Consider the following 20588-nt stretch of genomic DNA (forward strand, 5'->3'; position numbering starts at 1 on the left):
ACAACACTACCAACGCCCCTGGGTTTCTATTTCTCAAAAATAAATAAATAAATAAATATGGGCATCAATCACCTCGATTGGTATGATATTAATGGCAACTGCAAAAACATTAATTTACTTTTGCTCGGATTGAGATCCCTTGCAATACCTAGGGTATTGCACGGCGTGCAATAGTTTCAATCCCAACCATTTATTTAATCCAACGCATAAAAAATTGATAGCTAATAAGGACAGCTCATCAATCCGCGTGACACCAACCTTCTGCTGTTTCTTTGCTCTTTTCTCTTTGCCTTTCAACTACCAAAAAAACAAAAAACTCTCTCCTTCTTCAAATCTTTCTCTACCCAAAATTCAAAAACTCTCTCACACCATTGCTGAATCTGCATGGCTACAGCTAGCAGCCATCGCGTCCCACACCTCCACCATCGGCATTAGTTCCGGTACGTTCTTGTCTCTCTCCTTCGGCCGCTAAAGGTGCTATCGCCGGTGCCACCACCACTGGTGGTTGCCGGGTCCTCCTCCCTTTCTCCTTATTGTCTTTTCTCTTTTATTTTTCTTTTTGTTTCTCTTTTTATTTGCCTTTTAGAAGTGACTGAATAGTTTTGTTTAGTGATTGGGTCTCCTTTTTTAGTATAAAGCTTGATGATCTGCTTAAGTTTGAAAAATTGGGGCTTTTAGGTGTAGCCGATGTGTTTTGATTAAGTACCTGCGTGTAGTTGTTGTCTAGTGTTGCCTTTGACATTAGTCCAGAAATTGTGTTGCTTGGTCATGAACTCATGATGTATGCTAAAAATCATTATGAAATTTCTCCTTTTTTTTTTCCTAATTTTTTTTAGGTATCTGTTCCTTTTCTAAATTTGGATTGACTATGCAGATGGGTATTTTGCTGGTGGATGATATATTTTGTTTCTTGTAGTTCATTTTAAAGATATAAACTATGGCTCTTGATAGGTAATGAGGTACAGTGTTTGTGAGCTTAGAATAATGATTCTTGATTTGTTATGCACAACACAACTGATTTTGTAAGCTATATTGCTACTCACACTCTTATTTGCTATTTTTGGGCATGAGCTAATTCTTGGCCAGAGTTTCTTTAACAGCTTATGTGACATGACTGTTGTTATGGCTGGATTGTTATGCTCTCACCATAGTGTTGTTGCATTGATCCTGAAAAGTATATTGACTTGCTATTTAGAAACCATTCAGGTTCATAGCTTGGACATTTGACAAATTATGCTTTATTTAGAACCCTGCTCGGTCCAGATACATATTATCTCCTAATTACCTATAGGTATTAGGAATCTACTTGAGGATATATATATATACACACACACATTTTACCTTCTTTACTTACTACCTTGTGCCTTAAGACTCAACACTATATTATTGCTGGACATTGGTTGTTATTGCACCTGACAACCAAAATAATATTCCTTTCTTTTCTTCCCTTTTGCTAAAAAAACTTTTCTAAGAAAGATATTAATTAATATCTTCCAACATGTATATTTTGTGTGGAAAAGTGTTTTGTCTCAATTACATTTCTCTTTTTGGGTACATTTCACTAGAGCTGTTTTGTAATTTATGATTATAGTTTATAGGGCACTTACATATGTAATAGTGTGGGTGATTTAGTGTAAGGTTTGGTTTATTATTATTATTTATTATTTGTTTTTGGGTGGGGTAGGGGGGTGTTGTTTGTGTGTTTGGTTAAAAAAGAAAAATCTTTATTGATTTATAATTGAAGTACATCATTTGCCAAAAAGGCAGAAACAACACAAAGGCAGATTTTCAAGCCAAACAACATATGAACATATTCCATTGCTAGAGGAATGATCAAGTGCATAGACCCGCAAAATCTGAAATAATTCTTAATGAAAATGTCCATGTTGATTATGTAGCCTAAGTTCAAAGTGCTGATGCTGGGACAGTCCAACAAATAATGATATTGTTGCTAGCCTACCCGAGAGTAAGAGAATGAACTATTTTGTAGGTGATATGCTTGTGTCTATCCCTTTTGTTGATGTCATTCTAATTAAGGTGTGCAATTTTGTTCCTTGCTTATAATCAGTCCTTTTATTTTAGATTGTTGTTTCTTTCTTTGCACTGCTTATAGTGGCCATTGGTGGAGTTGGGTTGTAAGTAGGGTTTCATGGAGCTCTATTGATAAATTGAATCACACTAATGATTTAGGTAATGTTATTGCAAAATGTGATTTCATTTGCTATTATAAGGGAAATTAATTCCAGTCTCATTTATATCTTCGATTCACATTCTTATGGAGCAGTTGATATTCCAATTATAGACTTGATAGTATCATGCTTTGACTGCCAAATCTATACTAAACTTCTCTTTTCTCTTCTTTTTATTGCATTTTAATTTGAGGCATAAATTAGATATGTCACACAATAAAATCGGAGGGCAGTTAGTAGCAAACTCTGTGGTGGGCCTTTTTGTGGTTAAAGTGGGCTGGGCTGCCTCCCGCGGTATTGGGCCCGAGTATTCTGAGTAAGGGAGTTGAGACCGGTCCAACTACAACTCAATTTGGTCCAACTTGTGCGCAAACTATGTCTCGTCTGCTAGGAGCATGCTTACGGCGGGCAGAACGTGGTGCTTATCCTCTGTTTCTGCCGTAAAAGTAACTTTTCTCCAATTTCTGCTGCAAAAGGAACTTTTCTCCAGTTTCTGCCGCAAAAGGAATTTTTCTTCAGTTTCTGCCGTAGGACTGACTTTTTTGCTATATAGCAAAACTTTCTACTGTGCGATAAAGCTTCCTGATATGCGATAAAGCTTCCTGCTATGCAATAAAACTTCCTGCTGTGCATTGAAGTTGTTTGCTGTGCATTAAAGCCTTCTGCCGTGGAGTTAAGCTTTCTGCCGTAAAGCCTTCTGTTGTGCAATCAAGCTATCTGCTGTGCATTAAAGCTGTCTGCGGTGCTTTAAAGCTGTCTGCCGTGTAGTAAAGCCTTTTGCAATGTGAATGACTACTCTCTGTTCTTACTGCAAAAATATTTTTCTACTTCCTGCACATAAACAAATCTAAAGCCCAAAGAAAATACCCATCAAACAAATGTTAGTTTAAATGGGTTAGCATATTCTCAAATATATACATACATATATGAGTGTATATACTTATACGTATTCACATATACATATATAAAATATATATTTTACAGAACATGAGAAACAAGATATATGTATATATATACTTATGGCAGGATAATGATTAGTTTGTGTCAATAGTGAAACACGTAATAACAAATAAAGAAGAAAGCTTCCATAGGACAGGTTTAACAGTATAATAGCTAACACGGTACATATAATGAAAAGGTGCTACAGCAGAATAACTAGTACAAAAAGTAAAGATACCACAGCAGGACAATTGATGCAACAGACGTGATAAAAACGTGCTACGGCAGGATGACTAAATACAACAGATATAATTTATAATGAGATAAATCAAATATATTTGCAATCAAAATCAAGTATTGAATCTTCCCATAGGATAAGTAAACCAAGAAAGAACCCAAACCCCAACTTGAACAACCTTGTCATAGGCTTTTGCCATCAAAGTTGTGCATTTTGGAGAATAGGCCTAAATGGCTACTAGCTATTACTTTTGGGGACATTAAAGAGTGGGTTTGCTAAGAGGGAGGGAAAAGATGGTCTATTGATGCATGCCCCTATTCCTGCCGTATTTTCTCTCTTTGTTTTACCACTTTCTTTCTTTCTCTACATTTTTTCTTTACTCTTTGTTTCTTACTACTCTCATGCCATGTGTTGTTCCCCATTTTTGGTCTTTCCTTTTCCTGGGTACCTCTCTCTGGGTGCTTACTACCCTCTTACCATGGGTTTTCCTCCCTTAAGTGCTTCCCTCCATTGGGTCTCTCTCTTTCGGTGTTTTTTCTCTCTTCCCCTCTTTTTCTTTTTCTTCCTCTATTTTCTCTTCCATTCTGTCCCTTTAATCTGCCGTGGTTACCTTCCTTTTATAGCCAACTGATTTAATGGGATTTCTCCATTTTACCCTTAGGGCTTCACCAATTATTTTTGGTTTGTTGTGGGTATCCTTTCAAGATTACCCACTCATCCATTGGTTGCCTCTGCCATTGCTCAGTATAGTACATGTCTGCTGCACCATTACTCATTTCACGACAAAATTCCTTTTTGTTTGTTTCTGCTGTATACCTCTACCTCACTACCTAGCTCTATGACATGCATCAGATGGTCCTAACCATTTGTTACTTTTGGGTAAAGATACCATCCCAGCAAGATATATTCCCCAAAAGAAGTCACAGCAGGAAACCAAATATAGACCCCCTTTTCCCCCCCCACCACCAAACCACGCCCTCTGAATCCCTTTGACCGTGGGCCCACCTCCCTTGTATTGGCTGGGTACAGGTTGGTGGTGCCCTGGCCCTTCTGTGCTTGCTTTACTGTCTTTTGTGTTTGTCTTCCACGCTGTTTTTGCTGTAGCAAATTAGCTTTGTTTTGGTCTGCTGCGTGTTTTGTCTTATTTCTTCACGTGTTTCCTGCTACGTTTGTCATTTTCCTTTGGTTTGACTTTTCTTTCCTTCACGTGTTTCCTGCTACTGACACTTCCTGTCGTTCCTTGTTTCTTTTCATCATGCTTCTTCATATCTGTTGTGAAATTTTAAAATACTCGCAAGTGTACGAACCGTACCGAAGTATAGTTGGACAAGAACGAGGTCAAACCACAGGGACTTGTATGAACGTAGGAAAATTAATTAAACCTTAACCAAATTAATCCTAATCTAGTTTAAATAAAAATTGGTTGGTTGCAATAAAATAAACTAAGCAAATAATAAAATTAAGCAAATAGTTAAACTAAGCAAAAGATATAACGCAATAAAAAGATGTAAACAATTAAGAGAAAGGAATTAAGGTTTTGGAATCCGCCTTGTAAGTCATATCAACATATATTTATGATCATTAATTTTTCCCAACTCACTACATGATAATCTAGAAATCAATCTTGCTATCATGGAAAATATCATCATTAAAACTTATGTTTAAAAATCTAAAGCATATTCTTCTTCGCTTCTTAAGTATAAAACCAAATCATCAATTGTATCCGTAGCCGAACAAATCACAAGATATATCCAATTCTAAAAACCAAATCATAAATTGTATCCATTGACAGACAAATCACAAGAAATATCTAATTTTATAATCAAGAATTAATAAACCAAGCATTCAATTAATTAAGACAAATCCTAAATCATGAGAAAAACATGATTGAACTCATATCTAGAATTCCATCTTAGTCAATTGATATGAAGCAAGAACAATTTAAATCATTAAAGAACAACTATTGTGGGAAAAATCAAATCACATAAATATTATTGATAATCGTTAACAAGGTTTCATCCTCAACCCTAATTATAAATTTAGCTACTCATAATAATTGAAAGAAAACACAAAAATAAAATACTAAACATTAAATTAGACAAATAAAATAAAACTAACTGTCATAGAAGAAAACCAAAGAAGTAGCCGCAATCTCTATACATTCAGCCCTCAGCCCTAGCACTAGCCTCTGCCTCCAGCCTCCCTAAATTTTGCCCCAAAGAGCCCTTAAATAGGTCAAGGAATCCTATTACAAGTTGAATTCCCGTTTGGAGAAAATCCCAGATTTTTAGGCTTCACTTAACCGACTATTTTGGTCCATTTAACATCAGAATTTGGACTTTTGGTAAACTACAAAGTTGTAGCCCTTTAAGTTATCGTTCCATCCCAACTTGAATCATCTCGATTGGACATCTGAGCCGAAAGTTATGCCAAAAATACTAACTGATGTGCAGTCTGAAATCCTGATCCGAATTGGACTTGGATTTGGCGCAAATTTCCTTTGATTCCTTACTCCAATTAGACTTAAATTTAATTGGGTTGGTCTTTTCTTGAATTCAAGCCTGGCTGAATGTAAGTTGGCTTGATTCAATTGGCCTAGCCCCACTTTGCATGTAAAGCCCTTGTTACCTACAACACAAAGATATTATATAATTAGTCACAAAATAACATAAAAGTAAGCCTAAATATGTAGATATGTGAGTACTTTATTGTATATATTTCATGCACATCAATATCAGTTTTCATGCCTATCCTTTTATACAAAAGAATTTGGGCCTTTATGGGCCAGATAATGTTGACTGGATCAAAAGGGTCTTGGGTCCAATTTTTCTTTGTCTGCCGAAGCCATTCTGCCAGGGAACTGTATTATGCGGCAGATCTGTATTCTGCGACATATTTGTATTCTGTGGCAGATTTGTGTTTTGCTGTAGATTGCTTTCACTTGCACTTATTTCTTTGGACCTTTCTTGCTTTTCGGTCTTCCTGGTAGGTCTTTGGGCCTTGCTTTTCATTGGGCTTTCTTTCTCATGGCTTTTGGATATGGATTTGCAAAATTGGGCATCAACAAACTCTATATAATAAATCTTCACGAAATTTCTCTTCACAATAAAATGGGATTAATTTTATTTATTGTAAGCTGTTTTTTAGTTTTTATTACCTTTTACAATTCCTTGGTGTCACTATTGTTGTCATTACTTGTTAGTTTACTTAAATTGTTGGCCTAGATATCTTAATTTTTTCTTAACCTTTTTTTTTTCATGTAGATACTGTTCAATGGATCACATTCCATGCTTGGGAGGGCAGTTGTTGTGAATGCTAATCCTGATATGATTTGGAAGCATGAAAGGCCATTGGTTTAAAGCTACATGTATCTCTATTGGATCTAGTCGACTTTTGTTCTTTGCTTGGAGAGGTGTGCATGCAAAAGAAGACTCAAAAAAATTTTGGAAACCAACTATGGCATATCAACTATTGTTGAAATGAAGATACAAGTCCAAAGCACAAAACGCAGAAGAAGATTGTGTGAGACTGAAGAAGAAACGAGGTAGTTTTGTGTAAATGAGGACCTGATGACACTTAGTGACACAGCAACGTTTTGCAATATCTTTAGTAATTGTTTTAGTGAAACACTTAGATAGATTAGTTTCAATTTTTGTTATGAATTAACTCCACGTGTTAGCTTGTAATTAGTGGTTAGATTAAAACAGTTTTCCTGCTTAATCAAGGAAGTTAGTTTTGCTTATTTCTTTTCCAGATTTTGTATATAAGGGATTAGATATTTTCTATCTATTCTAAGAATCTTGTAATCACTTTTACTCATCAATGAGAAAACTAAGTTTTTTTTTTTTTTTTTTTTTTTTTTTTTTTTTTTTTTTTTTAAGCTTTGAGTTTTTACAACTCCTGAATAAGCAATGTTATAGCAAATTCAATTTGTAAAAGAGGCTCTCTCTCTCTCTCTCTCTCTCTCTCTCTCTTTGGGCTGCAGTTAATAAAATTAGAGAGGTGCTGTGGTTTGATTCTTTGATATTTGTGAGTTGCAACATTCATATTTGTGAGATTTCTTTGGTAGTGCGTAGCTCGTGTTTGGTGAGAATTTGCTTTGTAGATCTCTTTCATATATGTGGCTGAAACCTGGCATGAGATACCATAGAAGATGTGGTGCTTAACAGTGAGACGCCACTAATCATGTAAAAAATACTAGCTTTCAAGTGAAGAGTAAAGTCAAGATTGTGTGGACATTAATATAATGTGTGTTTTTATGTCATTCTCAATTTTAGTATTTGCTACAAGCAAATTCATACACAAAGAACAACTCCATTTAGAAGGATAAAATTTTTGAAATACATTTAAAGGCCTAAAAGCTAGTAACAGAACTCCTTCACCACTTGCTATTCGTAAAACAGAGTTGTATACATTACATATATTCATCAAAATAAAGCCATCAACTGATTCTTGCATTTCCCAAAACCAAAATTGCATTTGGAATTAGCCAATTGAAATTTTGAAATTGAAAAAAAGTTATTAACTACAGTGGTATTCCATTGGGATGGTTTGTGTTAAACTACACAAAGACCTCCCTGACTGTCGTTCCAAGGGGTCAAAAATCTAATCCCTCCTTGATGGCATGGCAAACTTGAGAGATTTATTGTACTCTGTTCCTTGCCTCAATTCCCCATCTCTTCTATAAGCGGTAAGTTAATGGAATCAGCCCATTTGGAGAGTAGCCGGAACATTTATCAACTTGATAAATCTCCTTGAAAACTGCACATCTTGCATATAAAATAGCTTAGTATTAAGCTTCAAAGTTTCTAACAGTTATTCACTTATTTTCACAAACAATTTCTGTGCGTTTCCAAAAAAAAATTAAAATTAAACAAAATAAGGAACTACTGCCAATCCCGAACCACAATACAAAAGAGATTATATTAAACCCAAACCAGGTAATGGGTGAATCTTAGAAAACCAAACAAAATTGTTAAATTCATGTGTTTCTAAGCTTCCCTACGTTGTTTTCTATGATCTTAAACTCAAACCAAATTGTTCAATTCCAATGAAGTTGATTTTTTGTAAAGAAATCAAGCAAAAAAATCCCAATGAAGCTTCTTTGAACTGGTGACCTTTGGCTAAGAAATCAAGGACGGGAAAAATGATCATAATACCAGATCTATAATCAGATTTTTTTTGGGTGGGCAACTGAAATCTAGATGAATTTATATACTAAAAAGACAATCTCAAGAAACAAGATACTTTTTTTCCCCCCTTAAAAATCATGAGATGAAACAAAAACATAACACAAGGATTCGATAAACTCAGCAACCAAACATCGGCATCAGAGGACACAACCTCACAAAATCTCCACCAGCCAGTCCTTGGCCATTGACACACACACTCTACTGGTACTGAGCTTCATACCCATTATAAAAATCTCAAAAACATTCAACAATAAATTAATCAGATTTATTAAAAAAAAAATGCAATAAAAGAAATAGATAATCTTCAGTGCTATAAATGAAACAAAGGGATGGTCTTTGCAAAGAAATCACATAAAGAAAAAAAAAATTCATAAATTTGATTACCAGATCTAATCACGTTTGGGTGGGTAGCTGAAACACTGTTGGTTCACATTCATTCTTCGGTGGAGAGGTAACCGGAGCATCACTGGTGGCTTTTTATGAGGCATGAGAGAGAGAGATTCTGAGGCATGTTCGGCTGGAACTGGAAGAGAGAGAGTCAGAGAGTTTCTGAAATTTTTGAATAGGAATAGGGGTAAGCGTGAAGAAGAGAGAGAGGAGAAATTGAAAGAGCAGAGAAAAATGAGAGCTCACACGGATCGCTGACGTGTCTAAATAAACTGTCCAATTTTTGAGCATTAGATCAATTGAATGGCTAGGATTAAAGTAATTGTACAATACCCTAGGTATTGCACGGGATCTCAAGCCCTTTTGCTCTGCCTATAACTGTCTCGAAAGCTGTGGAGATGTGTTAGTCCATCGACTGTTACAGCGAGTTGGGTATGCCTCTGGAAAGCAATACGAAATTGTTTCTCAATGTCCCAAGTTTTTTTAAATATTTTTTTGTTGAACATAAAAATTTTGTTAAACGTTTTATCAAAAAATAAATTGATAAATCATTTAAACGTTTTTTTTCGTTGGGAGACACTAGTTTTAATGGTTTTTGCTTGAAAATTTTTGTCTTACTACTGAAAATTTTAAGTGAAAATATTTTATAGTGAAACAAATATTGGAAAATTCATTCCATTAGCTTGTCATTGCTTTCTATTATAGTACAACTTCCAATTAACTTAGAAAAAAAAAAATTTGGGGCGAAAAATGCAGCCATTAACGAATGTGATGTTAAAGAGATAAATAATAACTGCACAAGCAATCAATATTGTGTAAACGAACCCAAAGATTTTCGTTATTTTTGCATCAAGAGGTACCATTGAGATGGGTACGTAGGCATGAGTCCCCACTTGTAAATCATCACTAGTAGTTAATGTTGTAGTTGGTTAGTATATATTTTTTGTATGATATCCTTGGGTGAGTTGGGTCCATTTTTGTCATATCATCAAGCTGGGTCAAATATCGATCAAAATTATCAAAACTTATGGTCAATTTGGATGAAGGATGAGTAAAGGAAAGTGGAGTAAAGTTGATACTGAAATTGCAATCAAAATGGCCATTAATGCCATTACCATCTTTCATAAAAATGTTTTTATATCAGATTGAGTTTTTAAATGTAAGATTTTATATAAAGTATCTTAATTAGCCCCATATAATATATATACAATACATTTAGAGTAGCATTAAGGGAAAATATCTATACAGCTATACACTAAGGGAAAAAAAAGAGGCAAGATTTGTTTAATACATTATGGTACTAGAAATTTGTATATGTATTTATAGTATTTCGAAACTATTCAATAATTTTTTCTTTTTAATTGATAGACAGATAATACATTAAATGATGTTTCCACGAAAATTTGAAAGTTATAAATCCTCATATTTTATAGATTTATTTGAAAGACTTAGATATATTAATAACTTTGATTACCTTCATACAAAAAATAAAATAAAATAAAACTTTGATTTTTGTGCGTAGAAAATGTCTTGTTCCTATCAACTTTGATGGGGACTAAATATTATAATTTCTTCCATAGGTGTTCAGTCACCATCACACGGTCACTTTGGAATAGTACCCAAAGCGTGTTGCGGATTGTCAAATTTTAAATTAAATTTATTTTTTGATAAAATGCTAGAAATTCAAATTAGATTGCGTGCGGACAACAAATTTTGGTTTTAGTGGATCGTGAATTATACAAAGTCTTACACATCTGTAATAAATTGATTTAATTATGTGATTAAGAATATAATTTTGGGAAGGTTCAACTCATAATACTGTTGCTGAAGTTAAACCTAAAAAAAAATTAATAGAATAAGCTAACCTTGGTCCAGGGAGGTATCACATTCACTAGAGCAAGTTGTTAGGTTTTCATTTGAGTTACTTGTAGTTTTTATTATTGTTAATACGTGACCATTAATTAGTTTTAGTAATCAATTTAACTATCGAGTGCAATTTGTATGCTTTGTTTAAGATTAAAGCCGTTATCACTTCTAGGCAATTGACTATATTGTTTTTAAAGCCTGTGCGTGTTATAATTTTTAAAACAACAATAATATGAATGATTGTGAATAATGAAGATAAAGTTATTGGCCTATATACAATGATTATTCGCTAATCACAATCACATATATTATCAAGTTATGTAAAAATAATTGTAGCAAATTTGGTTATCCTAGAAGAAATGATCATTTTGCTCCGCGACACTAACTGTTGCATGCAGTTTTAGTGTTGGCGTGTGAATGTATTCCCTTATCTCATCCCTCTTTTCCCATATATGTGCGTGTGTGTGTTTCTCAAATAAATAAATAAAAAAAGAAAAAAAAAAGAAAAAGAAATGATCATTCTTAACCCACCCCTCAACCTCACCCCAAAAATAACCGCTGAAATTTTAATGTAGAAAAAGTACTGTAAATCCACTTGTAATTAGGCCTATTTTAATAGTATTTACCCTTAATTTGACCTTTATTACTTTATCTACTTGAGGTTGCTTCCGTTAGACTTCCGTAACTCACCTATATTAAAATTCAGGATAAATGTCTTTTTGTACATTTTTTAATGTCTCTTCTCCCCTTTTCCCATTAAAAACATAAATATTTAAAAAAAAAAACATAAAAACACTAAAGAAAACAAGATAAAGAAGTGCCATATATGCGTAAAAAAAATCCTTGCAATGACTTAGAACTTCAACTTTGCATTTCTCTCTCTCTCTCTCGATAGAGCCAGAACTTAGAGTTAGAGGGATAACTTTGTTGCTAGTTGTGTGCTGTGATTTTGGCCTTCAACTTAACTGCTAGTTGTTTAAAAATTTTTAAAGGGTCAGATTGTTTATTTTTGGTAAAATTGATTGACTAGGCTTATTTTTTTTTTTTCAAAGTTTTACTATTGGTAATTTTTGTTATTGGACTAATTTTTTTGGACATGTATATTTTGTTTTAGATTTTAGACTTATAATTTTTTTTTAATGGTCTTTAAAATGAGAAAAATACTAGTCATAAATTTTTTTACAAATTGCTGAAGTAATAAGTGGTTATTGATAAGTAAAAAAATAATGTAAGTGGTGTGAGTAAATGTGAACCAATAAAAATTTGTACATAAATAGTTTGTAAAAATGTTGTAGATAAGTTTGTAACTGTAATGTTACTGCAAAAAGAATTAATGACATTGTTAAGGGGGCAAAAGTGTAATTTTATAAAACAAAATTACTAAAATTAGTACCCATATAATATGTATATATACACACACACACACACACACACAAAAACTCCAAAAGAAATCCATTTTTCAAAAAACCAAAATAGAGTTTCTTAAAAGTGTTCAAAAGTCAAGAACACAAGTTTTGGAAAGTCAATAGCACATTCTTTTGGGGGAAGTTAGAACACGTACGCACTTATTTTCTCTTTTAACTTCCACTAAACTTCTCCCCCATCGAAATCTATGTCACATTAATTTTCCAAATCCTTAGGGCATGTTTGAATTAAGGTGGAGAGAGGGAAAGTTGAAATAAGTAGAATAGAATTTGCTAAATATAGGTTAATTTTCTGCCAACCCTACTTTACTCTCCTTCCATACCCTCAATCGATACGCACAATTAGTCTCAACCAAATTCTCTCTATATAAAAACATCATCACTGCAATTCCTTTCAACCCATTTGTGAAAATAGAGCACAAAATACATGAGTATGGGACCCACCACCACCTTCTTGGTTCTTGCTCCTTGCCAACAGAAACATATTCCAAGTACACATGGGTGAGACTTTTGGGTTTGGATAAAGAAGTTTTAGAGAATAATGGATAAGGAATGGTGGCTAAAAGAGAGAGAGACACAGAAATAAAAGGATAAATACAGTTACTAGACCCAGGATTTGTAAATTTTTGAAATTCTAACTCATTGCATAAATTTTTTTTCCAATAGAACTTTTTTATCTTGTTTTCTCTAGCTTTATTTATTTATTTATTTATTAAAAAGAAGTTAAATGGAAGAGCGAAACATTTAAAAAAAAAAAACATATTTACTTTCATTTTTAATATGGAATTACATAAGCCTCAGGAGGTGAATAAAGTGTTGGATATATTTCAACAACTTACTTTTGTGATTAAACAAAAAGGAACAACATATGGATCTAAATATAAGTAATAACATAAATAGATGTCATAGACAAAAGTAATAAATAGATATTGTATGTAACGACCCAAGGGAAAGCATTAGCCACATCTGCTCTATACCTCAAAAGGACTAGTCACAATTGAGGCTTTTTATAGTTGTTAATAAAGCCCAGTTCAACACAGTAAATACCCGATATGGGACTCATCACACACCCACACACATCACACAATCAATCAAATTGGGACATCACAATCTCCCCCACTTAAATCCCTAATGTCCTCGTTAGGACCCATTTTGTGGGATAGTGTCTCCAAGCCCACACAGGGTTACCAGGCTCTGATACCATATGTAATAACCCAAGGAAAAGCGCTAGTCACATCTGCGCTATACCTCAAAAGGACTAGTCATAATTGAGGCTCCTTGTAGTTGTTAATAAAGCCTAGTTCAACCCAATAAATACCTGATGTGAGACTCATCACACACCCACACACATCACACAATCAATCAAATTGAGGCATCACAATCTCCTTCACTTAAATCCCTAACGTCCTCGTTAAGGCCCACTTTGTGGGGTAGTGTCTCTGAGCCCACACGGAATTATCGGGCTAGCTCTAATACCATATGTAACGACTCAAGGAAAAGCGCTAGCCATATCTGCGCTATACCTTAAAAAGACTAGTCACAATTGAGGCTCCTTGTAGTTGTTAATAAAGTCCAGTTCAACCCAGTAAATACCCGATGAGGGACTCATCACATACCCACACACATCACACAATCAATCAAATTGAGGTATCGCATTGTATATATAAGAAGAAATATGCAAATAATTAAACACTCACAGACCAAATACATGAAGAATGAATGATACAGATTAAGTCTTGTGTTTGACACAACCTCCTTAAAGCATATTTTGCCCTTCACACAATCTATGGTGCTTTGAGACTCACAGACGTTAACCTCCCAAGATAAAATGATCTACACACGGAGAAAAAGCACACAAGGTCTATGCTCTGCAAACAAATCTATGTCTCTTTCTCTCAGTTTGACTCAAATGTTAATGCACAAAATATTTTCTCCATAGGAGAGTTTCTCAAAAAGTTCTTTTTTCATGAATGAGTGACTATGAAAATATACGTTACAGAATAGACATACTGTTTCAGAAATAACTGCTATATACAGAATTACTGACTCAAAAAATAAAAAAAATAAAATATTATTATTAATTGGACAAGAGGGCTCAGTCCACATATCCCTAAAGCCCAACTTAACATCCAACCAAAAACTCATATTCTCTATCATTGCCTATATGAGACTCAAGGATTCTCACCACTTCAAATCATGTTCAAGTGGACACATTAGGAGTCAGTTTCTTATTCACTCCGTTATATTTTTCTAACAATCCCCCACATGAATGGAAATTGATAAAACACAATGTAAATGATAATGCAAACACAAAGAGAGTAGAATAAAAGTTATTGTATCAGGAGAAGTAGCTTTCGACTTTGAACTTTCCTTTGTGAAAAACTATCAGATATACTGTCTAACCAGTGAACATGATGTCTTGAACTATTTAGCAGTTTGTGTATACCAAGACAATAAAATTCACATAGTTCCTTTTCGAACATATTTCGTTCTGATAGTTGTGTTCATTTCACACCTAAACATATCCTGGTAAATTCATGAAGTGCTTTAGAGAATTTAGCCTTAAAACTCTCATAGAAGTGGTCCACTTCACACTCATATAGGTGACTCTTATTAAGAGTATCCTGCTAAACCCCACTTGGATTTACAAGGTATAAGAATCATTAAAAGCAAAACTTACCCTAAACATTGCTTACAAGCATCGGTACTATTTCATCATAGGAATGGGTGCTAGATGTTATCTCTATAGTGAGAAAAACTAGTCTCCACAATTTTGTTGTCACTTTGAAAACGTAGATCGTGGGATCTCCAATCAACTAGGTGGGGTTACTGTCATGGAAACTTTAGGTTATAGGCTTTAACCCCCTTCCCCTCGATAAGCAGTTTACTTGCTCTCTACTCAAGCCTTTGGTTAACGGATCCGCTATATTCTCTTTCAACTTTATGAAGTCAATAGAAATAATTCCATTAGAGAGCAACTGCCTCACAATTTTATCTCTTCGACATATGTGAAGACTTACCATTGTACATATGACTCTGTGCCCTACCAATAGTTAATTTGCTATCATAATATATACAAATAGAAGGCACAAGTTTCATCCACATTGTCATATCCTTCAGGAAATGACGAAGCCACTTTGCTTCTTCTGCTGCTTTGTCCAATGCGATAAATTCTGATCCCAATGTGGACCTAGCAATGCATGTTTGTTTAGAATACTTCAAAGATACTGCTGCACCACTAAGGGTAAAGACATATCCACTCATGGATTTGGTGTCTTTTGTGTCGGATATCCAATTAGCATCACTATACCCTTCTAGTATAGCTGGATACCGAGTGTAGTGCAACCCATAGTTTAGGGTGTATTTCAAATACCTCAAAACTCTAACTAATGCCTTCTAGTGGTCTTTCCCTAGATTACTAGTGTATCTACTCAACCTACTGACAGAATATGCTATGTCCAGTCTTATGCAACTAATTATACAAATAAGACTGCCTATTATTCTTGAATCCTCCAATTGAGGTATTCCTTGCCCTTTATTCTTAGCCAGATGTAAATTTATATCTACTGGTGTTCTCACTGGACTGTCATCATATTTCTTGAATTTCTCAAGAACTTTCTTAACATAATGTGATTGAGATAAGATAAGTTCATCAGATTTTCTAGAAATCTTCATTCCTAGTATCACATCTGCAACACCAAAATCTTTCAAGTCGAATTCACTAGTCAACCTTCTCCTGGTAGATTTAATGATATCATTATTACTACCTATAATGAACATATCATCAACATAGAGACACACAAGGACATAGTCATTTCTAGTATCTTTAATATACACACATTTGTCACACACATTGATTCTAAACTCATTTGACATCATTGCATTGTCAAATTTCTCATGCCATTACTTTGGAGCTTGCTTTAATCCATAAAAAGATTTAACAAGCCTACACACTTTCTTTTCTTGACTAGGGACAATGAACCCCTCAGGTTGTTTCATATAAATCTCCTCATTTAATTCACCATTTAAGAATGCAGTTTTTACATTCATTTGATGTATTTCTAGGTTATGCAATGCTGTAATTGCCATCTGTCGACACCCAGGTTATGAATAGTTAGAAAACTACCATCGGGCCTTCGTTTGACCACTCACCGTGGCAACGCTCCTGCGCGTGCAAGGCCCGTTTGAGGCCCTTCTCGATAATCGGTGTGGTTCGCGTGGAGTTTTGGATGCTCTCTCTCTTGGGGGAGGAAGGTAGGTCTACCTATGGAGGTGTGGCAAGAATCTTGGGCAAATTTTAGGTGATTACCAAAGGTAAGTGAAGTCGCCACCAATCATTGGGTTTTTCTAAGGTATGATTGGTCACTTGTTTCTAGTTGATTTTATTACCGATCCTAGGCTAAGAAAAATGGCATTTTTCCTAATCTAATATGGATGACAAAAAATCTTGATTCTTGAGTCTGGAAGTTTGGTTACGTGTGGGAAAGGTGTTAGGCACCCCACAACGCCTGTCCAAGGATAGTCATTTGTTTTGATAAAACCTTAATTTTCAGAGATTGGCAGTAAAAAATATGATTTTGGCATTGGTTTTCGGGGCTTTGCATGCATGGGGGTTTTGAGGTTTGACTTTTGAATGGATGTGGTCCCAATCTATGCTTTCCTAAGGCATTCGGGCAAAGTACCAGATTTCCATGGCAAAAATCCAGCGACATGTCACCTTACTTTTACGATAGAAATTAGGCACCGCTTTGCATTAGGTGACATGGATTGTGACAATCACATCGGAAGGGGCAAGCAGGTATATATATACATACATCATGCACAATGCAATCAGACAGAGTAGGAAAGTAAATGCCTACATTCCTAGAGCATGGCCCAAGATACAGGTGCAGGAAAGTAAACAGGGATCGCTATACTCTAGAGATGAGGACGAATGGTACATAACATGATATACCTAATACAACCTATCTAAGAGAAAAAGGAAGGCGAAAGGAAGGGAGTTTAAAAGAGTACATAACCAAATGGGAGAGACTAGACCCCTAAATCTACTGAACATGGCCGCTTGGCTTATATCGACATGCTTGCATCCTCACCTTTTTTGCTTGCGCCTGGGAGACAATGCTCTAACTTCATGCGTCCTTGCTCCATGTGTGTACATGTAAAGGCAAGAACAAGAAAGCAACAGATAAGCAATGGAAAGAAAGAGATGCATAGAGCATATGAAAGAGGCACAAAGCATATAAGCATGATAGACATGGCAAGCAAAGAAACAAGAATGCAAGTAAACAAGAAAGCAAACAAAAGGTGGTGTCCGCGAGGGACAAATGTAGGTTTGGATTGAATGTCCATAACTTCATTGTGTTGAAGCATGGACGACACTAGCAAGCAAGAATCATGCATAGGCATGTGAGCAAGCATGTAAAGATGCATAGAAAGCCAATGGGTGGCGCAAACAAACATGGTAAGCATAGCATCACACGGAGTGGAAAAGGGAAGGGTACGAACAGAGCAACCTAGCATCCGAAGATGCCTCCCAAATGGTCACATCCAAACAAGGCCTCATGGGCGTTGGATGTAACCAAATCAGATCAAGCCCGCGGAGGGCGTCAAGCATGGCAAAGCCAAGAACAAAAGAGGCCAGCATAAGCATAAAGCATAGAAGCAAGCAAGCATAGACATGCAAATAGGATGATCCAAACTCTTTGATGTGGTCCTTGGTGTATGGACAATGACAAAGTCCATAGGGTCTAGATTGGGTCCAAACCAATAGGCCAAAACACAAGAAAATGTGATAAAAGGAACAAAAGGGCTACAATAGCACATGGCATGACAAACAAAGCCTAGGCCTAAACACATAAACATGGCAAGAAGCACGCAAGCATCTTGATCTAACATGGGAAATAGCATAAAGCATATAGAGAAGAAGACCTAAGCACGCAAGCATGTGAAAACATAGATCTAGACATATATGCATAGAAACATGCATGTAAACATGTAGATCTAAGCAAGGCATGACCAAAAATGTGATATCAAGCATGTAAGCATGTAGATCTGAACAACAATACAAGGAAAAGATAGATCTAAGCATGAAAACATGGCATATGGCACATGTAGATCTAGCATGTAAGGATGTAGATCTAAGCATGTGAAAAAAGAATCCAAACACATAAACATTTGAAGACAAGGATCTAAGCATATAGACATTTAAACATAGGCATAAACACATGGGTCTAGACATGTGAGCATGGCATAAAGCATAAAAGCAAGCATAGGGACCCATAAATCTTGGCATAAGTATGGAGATAGGCATATAGACTAACATAGAACATGTAAATCAAGCCATAAACATTGAAAGCATGGAAACCTGTAGATCCAAACACAAGCACCACAAGGAAAAGGTAGATCCAAGCATAAAACATGACATAAGGCATAAAAAGTAAGGAGATTTAAGCTAGAAGCACAAATAAAGCAAGAAACATGCTAAAGAAAGAAATAAATCATGTTATTCAAGCAAAAAGAAAGGATAAAAAGCTTGATGAAGCTTTATAGAAAAAGGGGTATGGATTGTAGCCGTAAAGCTACATCCATACCCCTATACCTCAAATCCAAGGTATAGAACCAAGGAGAGGAAGATGGAGGGTATGAATACTACCTTGTATTTTTGGAGAAGAGAAGAATCAAGAAGCTCTGATGTGTTTTTGTGTTTCTTGGTAGAGAAATATGGTGAGAAAAGAGAGAAAAATGCCCAGAAAGATGCCCAAACAACTCCTAAAACGTCTCCCCTTCAATTTGAGTTGCCAGGAGCTTTTTGTAGGCCCTGGCATGCTTTTCGGGGCCCGTTACACCATGTAGGTATGCCGGCGGCCTTTGTTGGTGCGTCGGGTCGGGCCCGACTATCGTTAGCAATTTCGTCCTTATGCACTTTTTCAGTTTTGACGTTAGCAATTTTGGTGTCCCTGGAAAGATCTAGATGTCTAGTTTTCAGAAAACTAAAGAAATTAAAATTCCAACGGTTGGATCAAAAGTTAGGACCTTGGGAAGTGTACTAATGCGCTTTTCACGGTTTTCTCAATATCTCAATCGTTTTAACTCCGATTTCGACTCATGAATTGGCATTGGAATGAGAATTTGATTATTTTTGTAATGGCATTGGTCTCAACCTGTTTTAACGACCAGATTAAGATTAAGGTTTCTGGGGCCCATTGGGTGTCAACTCTAGGTCAAACTTGGTCAAATTTGGTTAAAGTTGTTAAACTCGAGTTTGATATAAAGCCTTGAAAAATATTTTTTTGTAAGGATTTTGACCTTGTTTGACCTTAGGTCAACCCAAGGTTGACTCGGGGCATTTTGGTCATTTTGGCTGAAAAAGGCACTTTGAGTGCTCTGGTGTCTGAATGGGTTGTGCCACACCATTATAAATATTCTTGTGACCCCATGGAGAGAAAATGATATTTTTGGGTTTTTCAGGATCCGGCATGCAAATCGAGGACGGACAAAATACAGAATCAACATCCGAATGGATGGTATTCTTGTAAAAAGTGAATATGTGTCAAAATAGTCTACACCTTCCTTTTGTTTGTAACTCTTTACAACAAGGCTTGCCTTTTGCTTGTCAATAGATCCATCAACTTTCAATTTCCTCTTGAATATCCTTTTATATCCTAGTGGTTTACAACTTGGTGGAAGATCCACTAGTTTCCATGTATGATTTTGTAAGATGAATTCAATCTTACTATTGACAGCTTCTAGAAAGGTTCCTCAGGTATAGAAATAGCTTCCTTGAAGCTTTGAGGTTCATCTTCTAACATATAAGTTAGAAAATTCGGACCAAATGATTTTGATGTTTTAGCTCTCTTACTACGTTTAGGCTTAACCTCATTCCTCTCTTCCATCAACTCTTGATCAAGAGAGGTACTAGACGTAGACTTAAAGTTTCTCTTAAGAGAACTTGATTCTTGTGTGGATTTGTAAGGAAATATCTCTTCAAAGAATGACGCATTCCTAGTTTCAATAATAGTATTGACATGCAGGTTAGGAATGTCAGACTTATAAATTAGAAATTGATATGCAGAATTGTTTTGAGCATTACCAATGAAAACATAATTAACAGTTTTTGGTCCTATCTTTATCATTTAAGGAATAGGAACCACCACTTTTGCCAAACAACCCCACACCTTTAAGAATTTATAGGAAGGTATTCTACCTTTCCATAATTCATAAGATGTCTTATTGGTTTTCTTTTTAGGCAATTTATTAAGAATATAATTGGCGGAAAGAATAGCTTCCCCCCACAAGTTCTGTGATAAACCAAAACTTATTAACCTCGCATTCATCATTTCTTTCAAGGTTCTAT

General features: G+C 35.3%; 2 long non-coding RNA genes across 3 annotated transcripts; one reads left to right on the top strand and one right to left on the bottom strand.

Annotated features, from left to right (window-relative positions):
- The first annotated feature begins 1959 nt into the window (after positions 1–1959).
- LOC115960635 lies at positions 1960–6873 on the top strand. Of its 2 annotated transcripts, none has more exons than XR_004085214.1 (2): positions 1960–1990; positions 6630–6873. It is a non-coding gene; the product is annotated as an uncharacterized LOC115960635 (long non-coding RNA). The 2 variants fall into 2 exon arrangements; XR_004085215.1 differs by lacking the exon at positions 1960–1990 and adding an exon at positions 2013–2037.
- A 717-nt stretch (positions 6874–7590) lies between these two features.
- LOC115960422 lies at positions 7591–9205 on the bottom strand. Its single transcript, XR_004085181.1, has 2 exons — positions 8943–9205; positions 7591–8127 (listed from the first exon to the last, which is right to left on the bottom strand). It is a non-coding gene; the product is annotated as an uncharacterized LOC115960422 (long non-coding RNA).
- Positions 9206–20588: the final 11383 nt, after the last annotated feature.

Source organism: Quercus lobata, chromosome 9, assembly GCF_001633185.2.
Source record: "Quercus lobata isolate SW786 chromosome 9, ValleyOak3.0 Primary Assembly, whole genome shotgun sequence".
Taxonomy (NCBI): Eukaryota; Viridiplantae; Streptophyta; class Magnoliopsida; order Fagales; family Fagaceae; genus Quercus; species Quercus lobata.